The sequence below is a fragment of the Manis pentadactyla genome, chromosome 17 (genome assembly GCF_030020395.1).
Source record: "Manis pentadactyla isolate mManPen7 chromosome 17, mManPen7.hap1, whole genome shotgun sequence".
NCBI classification, from domain to species: Eukaryota; Metazoa; Chordata; class Mammalia; order Pholidota; family Manidae; genus Manis; species Manis pentadactyla.
In genome coordinates, this window is record NC_080035.1 from 42,973,457 (window position 1) to 42,986,562 (window position 13,106).

The following is a 13,106-nucleotide window of genomic DNA, read 5'->3' on the forward strand; positions in this document are numbered from 1 at the left end:
ATTCTGTCTCAAAGACAAAAGGTTAAAAAGTAAAAGTATAGGGAAAACATCATGCAAAGAGTAAGCATAAGAAAGTTGGTGTTGCTATAAAGAGTAATAGAGATAAAGAAGGACGTTTTATAGGACAAAGAGTGAATTCTCTAGAAAAATATAAAAGTCCAAAATATATATGTGCATAAAATTAGTGCTTGAAAAACAGACAAATATTGAAAAATCTAAGTTGAGAAATAAAAGCATTCACAGTCATAGCTGGAGACTTAAACATCACTTTCAGTAACTCACTGAATTACTAAACCAAAAATAAATAAACAACCCAGCTGAACCCAGCCCCTAGCCTGTAGTCTAATAGAATACAGTTGCCTGAGTGAGCCCAGAGACCATAAAATTACTTCCACTTCCTTGTCCTTTCTCATTTGTTGGTTAACTGGGTTATGTATATGGAATGAACCTGTAAATTAAATTATCTTTTTTTTGAAAAACAGAATTGTACTTTATTAATGGTTCCATTTGCATCTTTACCCTAAATCTTTTGGTCTTGCTTAAGAATGTTTGCCTTTTTCATCTTCACAGAATGTTTACAAGGCCAATCTCCACGGGCTGAGAAGCACTGGCTACGTACCCACTGGGTCTCTGCATGAGATCAAGCACAAGAGAGCTACAGAGGTACTGAATGACAGCATTTACCACCAGCCTCCAGACCAGCTGAAATTTACTGGTGTGCCTGACTCCCTGAACAGGTGCTGGCAAAGAGCAATGTGCCATCACCATGAACAAGGTGAGTTCTGGCTGCCTCAAGCTTCTCCAGGATGACAAAAGAAGCTATTATATTTTAATGACTAGTAGAATTAAAATTATCCATGAATGGGGTCACATTTACCTCCTACATTACGTACTTAAAATCTTCTAATTTTTATTATTCCCTGTTTCAACCTTGATAAGTAGCATTAAGAGTCAAACCTCTTAAGTGAATACCTTATATCCAAGTCTGATTTATTTTTTCCTAATTAAATCAAAATAATACTGTTTTAATTTGACTTCTTGCAATTTCTTTTTCAAATAATTTTCTATCAACATCTTCTTTTATAGCATTTACACATAGAGGCCTGGAACAAAGACAAGACTCAAATTAACATATTGCCTGGTATCCCAGGGATCATGTTGGCAAGCAGAACAAAATCGACTACAGAAGGCAGGGGCACAGTGCTGCAGTGCTACACGCATTTTTTCATTGTTGTTGTTGGTTTTCTACACTTACTTTCATGGAGATTCTTAGGCCTCAGCTACCATGACACATTCAACACTCAGCCTATGCAACCTTTCATCTCTGGGTCCAATATTATATGTGATAGGATTCCACAGGCAAACTGGTATCACATTATCATTTCAGTTTATGGCCATTGCTAAATTAAAATACTCTTAATAACCTACAAAACATTACTGGATTCTATATTCTAAAATATGAACATGACAATATGTATTGAAATTTTTGAATGGGAAGTAAATAAATAAGAAGACCACAGACTTGAACACTGTTGACCAACTTGACCCAAATAAGTTTTATGGCACCACATACACAACCACTGCAGAATGCACATGACTTTCAAGGGTCCACAGATGGTTTACCAAGGAAGACTGCAAAATGGTCCGATGATAAATCTTGAATATTTATGTTAATATATATATTAAATTAGGTTCTTATCCTTCAGGAGCGAAGGTTACTTGTGGTAACTACACCAAGTAAAAAACTATTTTATCTGTATGGTTTGGTTGATGGTAAGGTAAACAAATGGGGTTTCAAAACAAAAAAGCTGTAATTCAAAAACAGGCTTCATGACTATTTCCAGAAGATGTGTGTACTTTGTTGGGGTTTTAATTTAAATTTCTAGTATTGCAATAAGGTTCAGGAACATTTTTATGATTTTTTAGTAATTCTCATATTTGGCAAATACATAGTCAGCATTTTACTTTTTAATATTTAGAAAAGCTTATATGTCTTACCTTCTTCTCATTAGAAGTTCTCTATTGAAAATATCTTCTGTTAGTATTATAGGGTGACTTATAGAAATAATTGACAATGTAGTTGCATGTATAATATTTACCTTGATGTTTGTCTATTTTGTGCCTTTCTTAGGAAATTCTAAGCTAGTTCAATATGATGTATGTATTACCTTATATTGTATGCTAAAAGTTTGAAGATTTTGCTTTTTAAGCATGAACAGTTGGTATTCTGCAGTATGTGTGTGTCTGTGTGTGTGCACATGTGTGTGTTTGTGTGTGATACAAAGTACCCTATCCTTTACTTCTTCAAACTGCAGAGTCAGTGCTAGAAATATAGAGCAAATGCATGTTTGATACAGTCCTGTTTTTGAACAATTTTGGGGATTGTTACTTTAAATACTATTTTTGTAAATACCTGATCATAAAGAATTGCCTAAATTAAGGCTCTTACGATTTTTCTAATGATTCACATTCATATTCTAAGTGGTCCCCTTGACCTACATTTGAATTGTATTTGAATTTGGCTGGTGCTTGCACACTTTAACTGTTTCTCTCAGATGGGCTAACAGCTGAATATTCTCTGATTATAGGCTGAGATGTATGAGATGTTGACCAATGGGATGGGAGACCAGAGAAAGGAGAGAGGAAAGTCATTTCTCTGTGTTCAGGAAGATGCATGGTGTATGTAATCCGTGTGTGTGTAGTATTTACAAGATCATCTAAAAGTGTATTTAGAGTAGAAGGCCTATATAAGTGAATATAAGTAATTTCTATAAAAGATCAAATTATATAGATATTACTTTTTTTAAAAGAGCTAATATGACAACACTATACTATCTAGGTCATTTCAGGTAGATTTCAGTTAGTAACTTGGAATGGTGTCTATTTATATCACTTTTTTGGAAACTTTATATAATAGATTTTAAAATGTGAAGACTTTTCTAAGAATACTGGATTGTAATAGTGGTTATAATCAGATAATGAAGAAAGAATACTAAATTCTATTATACATGAAAATTTGCTGCAAGAGTGAATTTAGAAATAATACATTTCCAACCCTTCAGTACTGTCCTAAAATTAGCCCACTACATTTTAGAGGTAGAGCAATATCCAAGATAAATACAGTGTGGGAATCAAATGAAATTGTTAACAATGCCTGTAATGAAAGACAAAATTACACTTTGGGTGTGGGGAGCTGAGAAGGAGACACACTGGATTGAAAAAGCTAAATTTAGATGGGAAAGAAATAGCTAGATGGGTTGACCCAGAAGAACTGAACACTAAATCTATTCTTTGATTCACAATAGAGAAACATGTGGTTAAAAGAATTGAAGCTCAATTGTCCTCTTCCATAAAAACTATTTCCAAAAGTAGAATTGAAATTGCTTATTTATAATAAAAGATGTGAAGACAAAGGAATTAGCAAAGAAAAAGGATTAGCCTTTTGATGAAAGTGGCTGATATCAGTGGAATGTAGACATGAAGGGGAGACCTTTTCCCGAACACTGTCAATATCATATTTTCATGTTATTATTAATGACTAATATTATTATTGCTTGCATGTTTTGAGTGTTTACTCGTTGTCAGATAGTGTGTTAAGTATTTACATAGATCATTTCAATTAATTGAAAAAATTCCATTGTTCAGGTAAGTTTCGACATATTCATTATATCAAGGTAACTGAAGCTGGAAGGTTGTTTACTTTGGCAGAGTCCTACTGTGAGAGAGTGATGAATTCTGAATTCAGATGCAAGTGGAATGACTCAAGTGCCTGACTCAGGGGACAGACTTTTAACCATGACATGTTTTTGAACCTTCTGTTTCCTATGGAATCATTGTGGTGATATTTAATGTGTATAGCTGAACAATGGAGAAGAAAATACTGTCTCTGAACTAATACTAGTCCCTATGAACCCTAAATTCCACTTTGAATTGCTAATCTGAGTGAGATTTTATGAGTGCCAGGTAATAAAATGTTCTAACAGAAGTCACCTTGTGTTGGGAGCAAAGAGCTTTAAAAATACTGTGATTATTTCTCCGGCTCTTAGCGTTACTTTGGAATTCAAGTGGCCAAATCCCATGTTAGCTCCCACCCTGTTCTATAAGGTCTGTACTCATTGAATGTTTCAAATGGAAAGTTTTAGAGCTCTGACTTACTGCAGAAATAATAAATCAAAATTAAAGCAGCATCTCTGGAGATTTGTAAAAATTTGTACTTACACAAAGATTTCAAAATGCATGTGAGATTACTCCTATCACATATTTATGTGATTTTTCAGTTATTAAGTATAAAAGACTGAACTGTTTTGAAGAATAGGGTAGACTTATACAAATAATATTGATGGCTCATATTTCATTTGCTGCCCCAAGTTTAAGTCAACTGCTAGCACTAGGTTTGAGTCTATTGATGTTGTTAATAAATGTCTATCCGTTTAGAGAATAGGGACTTCTAGATGTTTTTTTTTTTGCATGGCATGGTCATGTTTTTATATTATTATTATTTTTTTATTGAAGTATCATTCCTTCTGCATATGTCGGTTTTACACATTGGCACTTTACAGTTGGACAAATAGGGTCTTAGTAGGCTGGGCATAATATGGAATATTTAATTTAAAAGTCTAAGGAAAATAATCAGTTGGGAGATTATAACAGTAGTGATCCCCACCGAGCATAGATGTTGGAGGAGATTTTGCTTTTTGTCTCCTGTGCCAAGCTTTCTAAGCCTTACTGTAAGGTTGCTACATGATTATCCATTGAAGTTCATGGGGTAGATAATATCAGGGAAAAAGTAGACAGCAGGGACTATAGAAGGGTTGAAGTGTGTTATCAACCTACACAGTAATAATATATAGTGTTATCAAAAGAAGGTTGAGGAGCAGTTCAAAAATTAAATTTTGTATTCCACATTTTATTTCCAGGAGATATTGTAGACTTAGTGGATAGTAAAAAATGATCTCTTCATGCTTCAAGGCTGCCCTTTGATTTGAGAGCCATTCCATGAGAAGTGGTATATTCAGAGATGGTCACATTTATAGGAAGGAACCAAAGAGTTTAGTGGTTTAAGTGGGCCATGATGGATAGTCAGGTCTATATTATTTTACTAGAAAAATCTGGGATTGTATATAGACTGAATCCTAAGTAGAATATAATTATATCCTCTTTGGCTAAGCCTTCCTGTGGGACAGTGTTGGTTTAACTTGAAAGTATAGCCAGGGTTTTACAGAGAATAAGCTGTGGTATATAATGTTGCAAATGACCACTATATTTTTTGAATCCCGATTCCATTTATCAACTCCCTAATTAAAGAGATGTATTTAAGAGGACATGAAGTAACCCAGATATTTGGGATAAGTGAGTGTCACTGAGAGTCCTAGCAAACATGGACTTCCCACAGTTCCAGGTTACGGCCATCAGGATGGGTGGAACAGCTCAGATGATAAGATACTGACAACCAGTAACACATACTCCTTTCTCAAAGTTTGGAAAGCCTTCTCTCCACCAATTTGGAAAGGCTGCGAGTTTAGGGACTTGGCCATTTTTTCAGTCAAGGTACTCTGAGGTCTTCCCAGAACTATAATAAGACCAGGGCATTTCACTCCAGATCCACGCCAGAGAAACTGAAGAGAGTGTTACTGTCATCACAGTCAGAGAGATGATACCCAAATGATCCTTGCTTCAGGGATCATCGATTTTCTGGTTGGAGGAGGACAAATTACAACTTCTCCCCTGAAAAGCAGAAGTGAAAAATACATCACACACTTGCTGTAAGCCCCAAACTAAGAGGTTTCTGTACTGCTATTGCTATGAAAAGAAATAGGGCAGTGTTCGGGGCTGAAATCCATCTTCTGACCTCCCCAAAACTACATGCATCAGTACTTCTAATCCAAATCTCATCTACCTCCCTAATTCCAGCTGTCACAGGGCTTGTCTGGAGCTCTCTTCTATTCCCAAAGAAGACGTGCATAGTATGCTTATATTGTAACAAAGAGCTATGTGGTTGCAAAAAAATACAGAACTAAAACCATAAGCATTGCACTTTTGTCTAAAGGTAACATCTGTTTAAGAAAAAATTACTACAATACCAATATTTAAGCTTCTGTGTATTAAAATATCAAAACTACATTGTTCAGTTTTTCTGTAGAGAAGAGAAAAATTTATCCTTATTATAAAAGTGGATGAACTGAAATTAGGGGAGCTAGTGATGGGCAATGCAATCTGTGCAAAATTTATCACACTTCCTTAGTTTGTGTTTCTTTAAATAATATTTACATTTTATCTTGATATTTATTAAAGAAGTATTGAATCACTATGTCATGCATGTGAAACTAGTATAACATTGTATATCAACTATACTTAAATAAAACAGAAAAAATACATTCTAATTACCTCACAACTAATTAATTAACCATAGTTAATCACTAGCCATGCATTAATTCATAATTAACTGCCATTGATATGAATAGTCCCTTACATTAATAAAGATAGGAGTGGGACTAAATTATGAACTGTGTTTTTGTTTAATAAATAGAATTGCATGGGGTTATATTAGTTATCCATACTGCTTGAATTAACTCCTGTGTTGGTTTCATTATTTGGATTAATGAATAAAAGTCGGACATCAACCTGCACATGAATCAAATACATTGAAAACCTGACTCCTGAAGGAGATAATCTTAATTATCTCCATTTAAACTCAAGGGCTTGATGGCAAACGTCACACATTGATGGTGTAAGATTTTAAACTCACTTTATCCTTTGCTAATTTAAAATTGATGAGGTTTAGTTACTGTATTTGAGAGACATGTTCCTGTTACTCCTCTTAAAACAGTTAATGTGTGTGTATCAAAGAGTAATTTATATCTATAGTTTTATCTAAACAAGTTCTTTGTCTCTAAAAATAAGTAATAATGGCTATAGTGCTCTGATAAAAACACTAGATTAATATTCATAATGATATTGAAAAAGAGATGATAACTACTTCACATCTGTCAAAAAATGGTGAGAGAGGTTAATTAATTTGACCATCATGGTTAAGCAGATAGTAAACTGCTGGGACATAAGCCTAGATCCCCATACTCCTGATCATGGTAAACTGTCTTGCTGGCTTAGTTATATTATTCAAGGGATGAGAAGTTTGTTTTCATGCCTTTAAAACACTTTTAGAACTATAGAACATGCACATTTAGAATCAAATAAATAATAAAGTTCAAACCCTACTCTCAATGAGATGCTTATATAAAGAATGTAGGAATTTCAAAAATTCTAATCTCACAAAAAAAGATCATTTTGAATGCATTCTATTTGTTGCTCTTAGTATTAATTACTGTGGCACTAGCTCAAAGGAGGAAGCATATCTATACGTATCAGCAACCTGTGCTGGATTTTTCTTTTTTCTATACTATGCATAGCACAGTAGGGATGCTGGTTTGGATAACTGCTTCCTATCAAGATATAAGGGCAATTGTTAAAGAAAAAAAAAAGCTAGTATAGGGAGTTCAAAGTGATAGTAGTATAGTGAGGGTGGAAGGATCAGAGGAGCGAAAGGAATTATCATAGAGGTGCAAAGGGTGTTAACAGGAGATAAAAAGAAGGAAGAAGGAAGGGGGAAAATTGTCTCTAGTGTCTTAAGGCTGGAAGTAGTTAAATCTGAAGGCCACATAGAAATGGCTGTCACTTTCTTTCACACTGGTGAATCCAGAGTAATTCAAAGCACCTTTACTCTAGTGCATTGTTTTCCAAACCTGGTTGCCCCTCCAATCCTCCAGGTAATGATTCAGTTTGGGTTATGGCAGAGAAATCTGCTTCCTGATTATAATCAGAAGCCAGTTCCACAAGGTATTTATTTACTTATTTATTTTCTGAGTCTGTGAAGTTTCATCTATGTGTTTACCAATTTGGAGGATTGAGAAATTAATCATTTTATCATTCCAAGATACTGTACTTTGCGGTCTATCCTCACAGAACTGTCCAGCCGTATCATGGAGGTAAGGTGAATTTTAGGCACTGTTTGCAAGTCAAAGCTAAATCTGAAAGCTTGCATATTTAATGCCTAAACACTTTAGGCTTAATTTAATTAATAAGCCAAATAAGGCAAATATTATTGATTAATGACAGCCATTTTTTTCCCCTTTTTCAGCTTTGCTAAGATGACCTCACTTTTGCTAGTAACGTGGTGATAATGTTCCCTGGGAAGTTAGGAGCAAGAACTGATTCATGAATAAACTAATTGTGTAACCAGTTATGGAAATCCCATTCCCTTTTACCAGTGGTTGCTTGACAGTGAGCACCAAACCCAGTTCTGACCAAGAGGATATAAGGGGTAATCTTACAGGGTTTCTGAAAAAAGATTTCCCTCCGTGACAAAAAGCTGGGGGTCTGTTAGGGTCTCCTTTACTGCTTTAGGATGCTGTTTTATGAGTTTTATGATGCTTGGAGTTGATGATGCTTGGAGTTGTGGATATTCGGAATTGTTGTCACCATCTTAAAATTATAGAAGAGGGTGTGGCTGAGACAGTGGAGGCACAAAGAAGAAATATCCAAAGAGCCATGGTCCCTGGGGACATCTCTGGGCCTGTGAACCGGTCTTTTCACTGCCTCTGAATATTTTATGAGAGATAACATATTTTCACTGTTCAAGTCATTGAGCCATGTACTACTTTATTGCTGCTAATATATTGATTTACACCTTTCCCTTCCTAGCAAGATATTCTTTACTTAAACTTGTTGAGAATTTTGAAGCTACAGGATATTGCTCAGGTCACCCCGGTACCACATGAGTTCCTCTGTCGTTATTTTGCCACGCTCAGCTTACAGCATGTTTCCCACAAGGGCTTCAAGCACTTTCAACTGATGATTTCACCAAGAATTACTTAAATTTTCTTCAAGATGGCTTGATTTTTAAGAATAAGAATCCTGGTGTTTTCCATATGTGCTAATTAAAATGAGCAGCAGACTGAGGTGAGTTTCTTAAAAACAACAAGAAGTGTAGCTTAGAAGGGAAAGACCAACAGTAGGGAGTGCCATGAAATTAAAATTACAATTTAACCAAGTTGGGCTGTCAAAGTCCAGTGAGTTCTGTCTCTTAACTCCAGTGTAAGAAGGTGAGGAGGCTGAGGAGAGAAATATGATTTCTGGAGTTTGGAGACCAAAGAGGCAAAATCATTCAGGCTATAGAGGAAATTAGGTTCAGTGGGGCCTGAATGCAAGATGCTGGGAATGGTAAGAGAGGGAGAGATAAGAGGACTGATTAAGAAGATCCATTATTCCCGTGATGATCTCAGAGCTGTCTTGGGGAGGAACATACATATACAATTAGTACAATTCAAGGCGAAAGTGTAGCCAACTCTTAAATAGGACCAGCCTTGATACAAATGTGCATCCTGGTATTAGACTGACACTGTCAAAGATAATTCATTTCAGGGCTTCAGCTGCATTCCAAATTAGAGGGAATAAGAAGACCTAACTAATGGGGATATGGAGAAGCTTAAATGTAACCACACATATAAACCACTTAGCATATCTCCTGGCCCAAAATAAGTATGCTTATTATGTTATATATCTAACTGTTATATATATTTTTTAAAAATCAAACAATTATATGCATATTTCTCTAGAACTATGCAGAGAGAAGCATAATAGCTATTTGGGTTTCAGAAATGATTGAATAATTAGAAATTAGATATTTTAAAAAGTGATGAAACCATCTATGATACTACTTAGCTCAGTAAAGAAAAAAATGCATAATCAGAAATAAAAAGAACAGTAAGTCAGGTTTGTTTACTGAAAATATTAGGGAAAAGTTTGTAATTAAAATACAAGGAGTTATAAGGTTTAGAGTGTTTTTTAATTTACATCAGAATGTTTCTAATTTTTCTTCTTATTGCAAAATCATTTATGAATATATTCTTAAATCAGTGATTGATTTTTTGCTCTTCAGGCAACATTTGAAAATATCGGGAGACATTTTTTTTTTTTTTGTCATAACTGGCTAGGGTTTGCCCCTTCCATCTAGTGGATAGAGGCCAGAGATGTTGCTAGATTCGTTGATCCTACAGTGCACAGGACATCCTCCCACAACCCCATTAAAGAATTATCTGGTCCCAAATAGCAATACTGCCAAGTGCAAGAAACCTACCTTGGAGTAATTCAGTCTGTTTTTAAAAATAAGGGCAACTGTGGGGTGTGTGTGTTCATGTGCAAGAATAAAGACACGCAACATATAAATAGTCTATAATGAACAATAGGAAAGAGGAGGAAATAAAAGCCTTGCCATTCACCGTGTATGGTCTGTAATGCAAAGACTATTACTTGCATTATAGAATTCACTGGATTTAAAAGGCAAATTCAGTACTAAACCCCAGAATTTAGTGCTCCTAAATCAAGGCATATTCCCTAGGATCATCTCTCAAATATCAGTTTCTGAGTAGGCTATTTTTATTTCACTGGGGTTGTGGTAAACACATAAACTTTTAAAGATATTGTCTGAAATAGTGGTGATGATATTTCTTTGTGCTGTAGCATATCAAAAGCAGGTGTTTCTATTTCATTGTGCTTGTTTTTACAGACTTTGGGATTCCTGATGAGATAGAAATTCAGTTATGAATATGCTAGAATCTACCCATTGTTGGATTTATAAGGTAAATGACATCAATATACCATTTTGAATATAACAGAGCCTCTCTTTTATGTCCTTCCTACTGATATGATACAATGAAAAATTATGAGCTCTTTAGACCTTACATATTGCCTATGTTTGCAATTATTAGCACGCTGGGAAAAAGAAAAGTAGGTATTTTCTTTGTTAATAGTGCAAGTTCTGACTCAAAAGGAAATTTAATCACTAGAAGAAATATAACCTTGACCTTATTTTAAAATATGTATCTGTAAGGTATGTTATTTCACAAGGTACAATAGGGTAAAAGCTTGCCTACAATTCACAGTGAGACACAGTGTTACTAATTCAAGCTGCTTGTACTGCAGGTAAAGAACGCCTACCCCCAACTCCTCTGCATTCTGCTCTCCAACCCAGCAGAGAATTAAGGGACCAAAGCTGGTGATCCCACAGCCTTTTATCAAGCCCACGTTTCTCACTGGCTCCCAGAGGCTGCAGTCTGCTGTCTGCGGGAATTGGATACATGCATCATTTGCAGAAATTCTTTTCTCCGTCTGTCAGCAAAGATTGCAAACCATGAAGACTCACAGCAGTGGTGCCATGAGGGCATTCTCGAATGTCTACAGATTTGGAAATCCTTTAAATTTACTGATACTGAGTTCTCCATTGCTGGAAGTATTCAAATACAGAATAATATGGGTGAATGTCTTAAAAGGGAATCAAGGCAGGAACAGAAAATCTCTAGCATTTCTTCAAAGCCTGGCATTTTTAATCAGTGTTTTATACTAACTAATTTCCATATTATATAAAGGAAGACAAATACCACTAGCAAAAATAGATAGGAATGCAGGGGGGGGAAGCATCTAAGCCTTTAATTTTATAAAATTAGTGTTTATTGTGAATTTGCAAAAGTATTTTTATAAGTACATGTGTTATGTAATGTTTTTGATTTCTCTTAAAATATTAATAGTGTAGAAAATTATAACTTTATATAAATGATTTTTATATTATATTCTCTTTATTGTTTTGAAGTTTGGTGCTTATGCAATGGCCTCCAATCGGTGTCCACATCCTAATTCCTGGAACCTGTGAATATCTTCTATTGCACACAAAAGGGTGTTAAGGTAGCAGGTGAAATAAAGGTTGATAATCAGATAACCTTGAGATGGGGAGATTATCCTGAATTATGTGGCCACACCATGTAATCACAAAGGCTCTTAAATGTGGAAGAGGAAGGCAGGTGGGTTAGAGTGATGCCATCACTGGCTTTGAAGACAGAATAGGGCAACTAGCCAAAGAATGCACGCAGCTTTTAGAAGCTGGAAAAGGCAAAAAAACAGGTCTCCCCGAAAGCCCCAAGAAGGGAATGAAGTACTGCCAGCACCTCCTTTTGGACTGGGTGAGATCAAGGGTGTGACTTCTGACCTCTGAACTATGAGATTTGTGTTGCTTTAGGCCACTAAGTTTGTGTTACTCACGGAAATAGGAAACTAGTGCAGTGATAAATAAAAGCCTCAAGTGGTTGTTTCTTTCTGCTTGTCTTTGGTCACAAGTAACATACAGTTCAATCTGATTGGGGTAGCACCTCAGAAAGGCAAAGTGCTCTCGGGCCTCAGGCATGGCTGGAATCATGGATTCAAATAACACCAAATGTTTTTCTCTCCATCTGGTTTTTTCCACTTTTCTGTACGTCGACTTCGATATCTCAAGTAGTTTCTTCACCACGGAAGACTTGGTCATAGGCAGCAGGCAGATGCTGGACACCGATACCTTCATCTCCAAGTAGAATTCTCAACTGGAAAAAAAAAAAAATTCAGGTAAGCCGGCCTTTATGGTCCCTTTGTTTAACTAAGTGACCAGATAACTGAGTATCATTCTTAAAGGCCTCCAGTAGAACAAGGATAGAGTGCGTTGGTTCCCTGAGAGAATGTTAGTGCTATAATAACGAGGAGGAAATGGTGCTTACAGGTGCAAGTAGAATCTGTGACACAGGGTTTCATGAATCCTCACTAAACACAATGAAAACCAAATTAATATTGCCATCCCAATTGTAGCAATGATGGGAAGAAACAAGTGATTATATAAACTGCTGGAAATAAGAAATATATATGTTAGCTCCACATACTCTAATTGTCTTGAGAAATTGATTTAAGTGTTGGAGGAAAGGGAGGTAATTGGAAAGCCAAGTTTTAACACTTTGAGCTTTAGGCTATTATGTTTTGTGTTTTAAAGTGCTGCTTGTAATGAGTAGCTAGTTGGAGGGAAGCATTAGGTTACCTAGGTTTAGTGCCATCTGATTCAGGAATGATTGCAAAGAAGCTCATATAATTTAGAGAATCTAATGTGCTCCATTCTATTTCTTTACCAAAATGAATTTCATTAGATTTATTTTGGTACATCCAGTTTTATCTTTACTTTTTATTACTTGAACCCTTTCTATGATTGGGGTCTCCTAAAAAGAATACAACTGTACATTTAAAGTTTTGTTTATCAAGAG

At 35.5% G+C, this 13,106-nt stretch overlaps 1 long non-coding RNA gene across 1 annotated transcript; it reads left to right on the forward strand.

Moving 5' to 3' along the window:
- Positions 1–629: 629 nt before the first annotated feature.
- Positions 630–12,421, forward strand: LOC118916582 (uncharacterized). The gene is made up of 3 exons (XR_005026443.2): positions 630–775; positions 2,589–2,679; positions 10,562–12,421. It is a non-coding gene; the product is annotated as an uncharacterized LOC118916582 (long non-coding RNA).
- Positions 12,422–13,106: the final 685 nt, after the last annotated feature.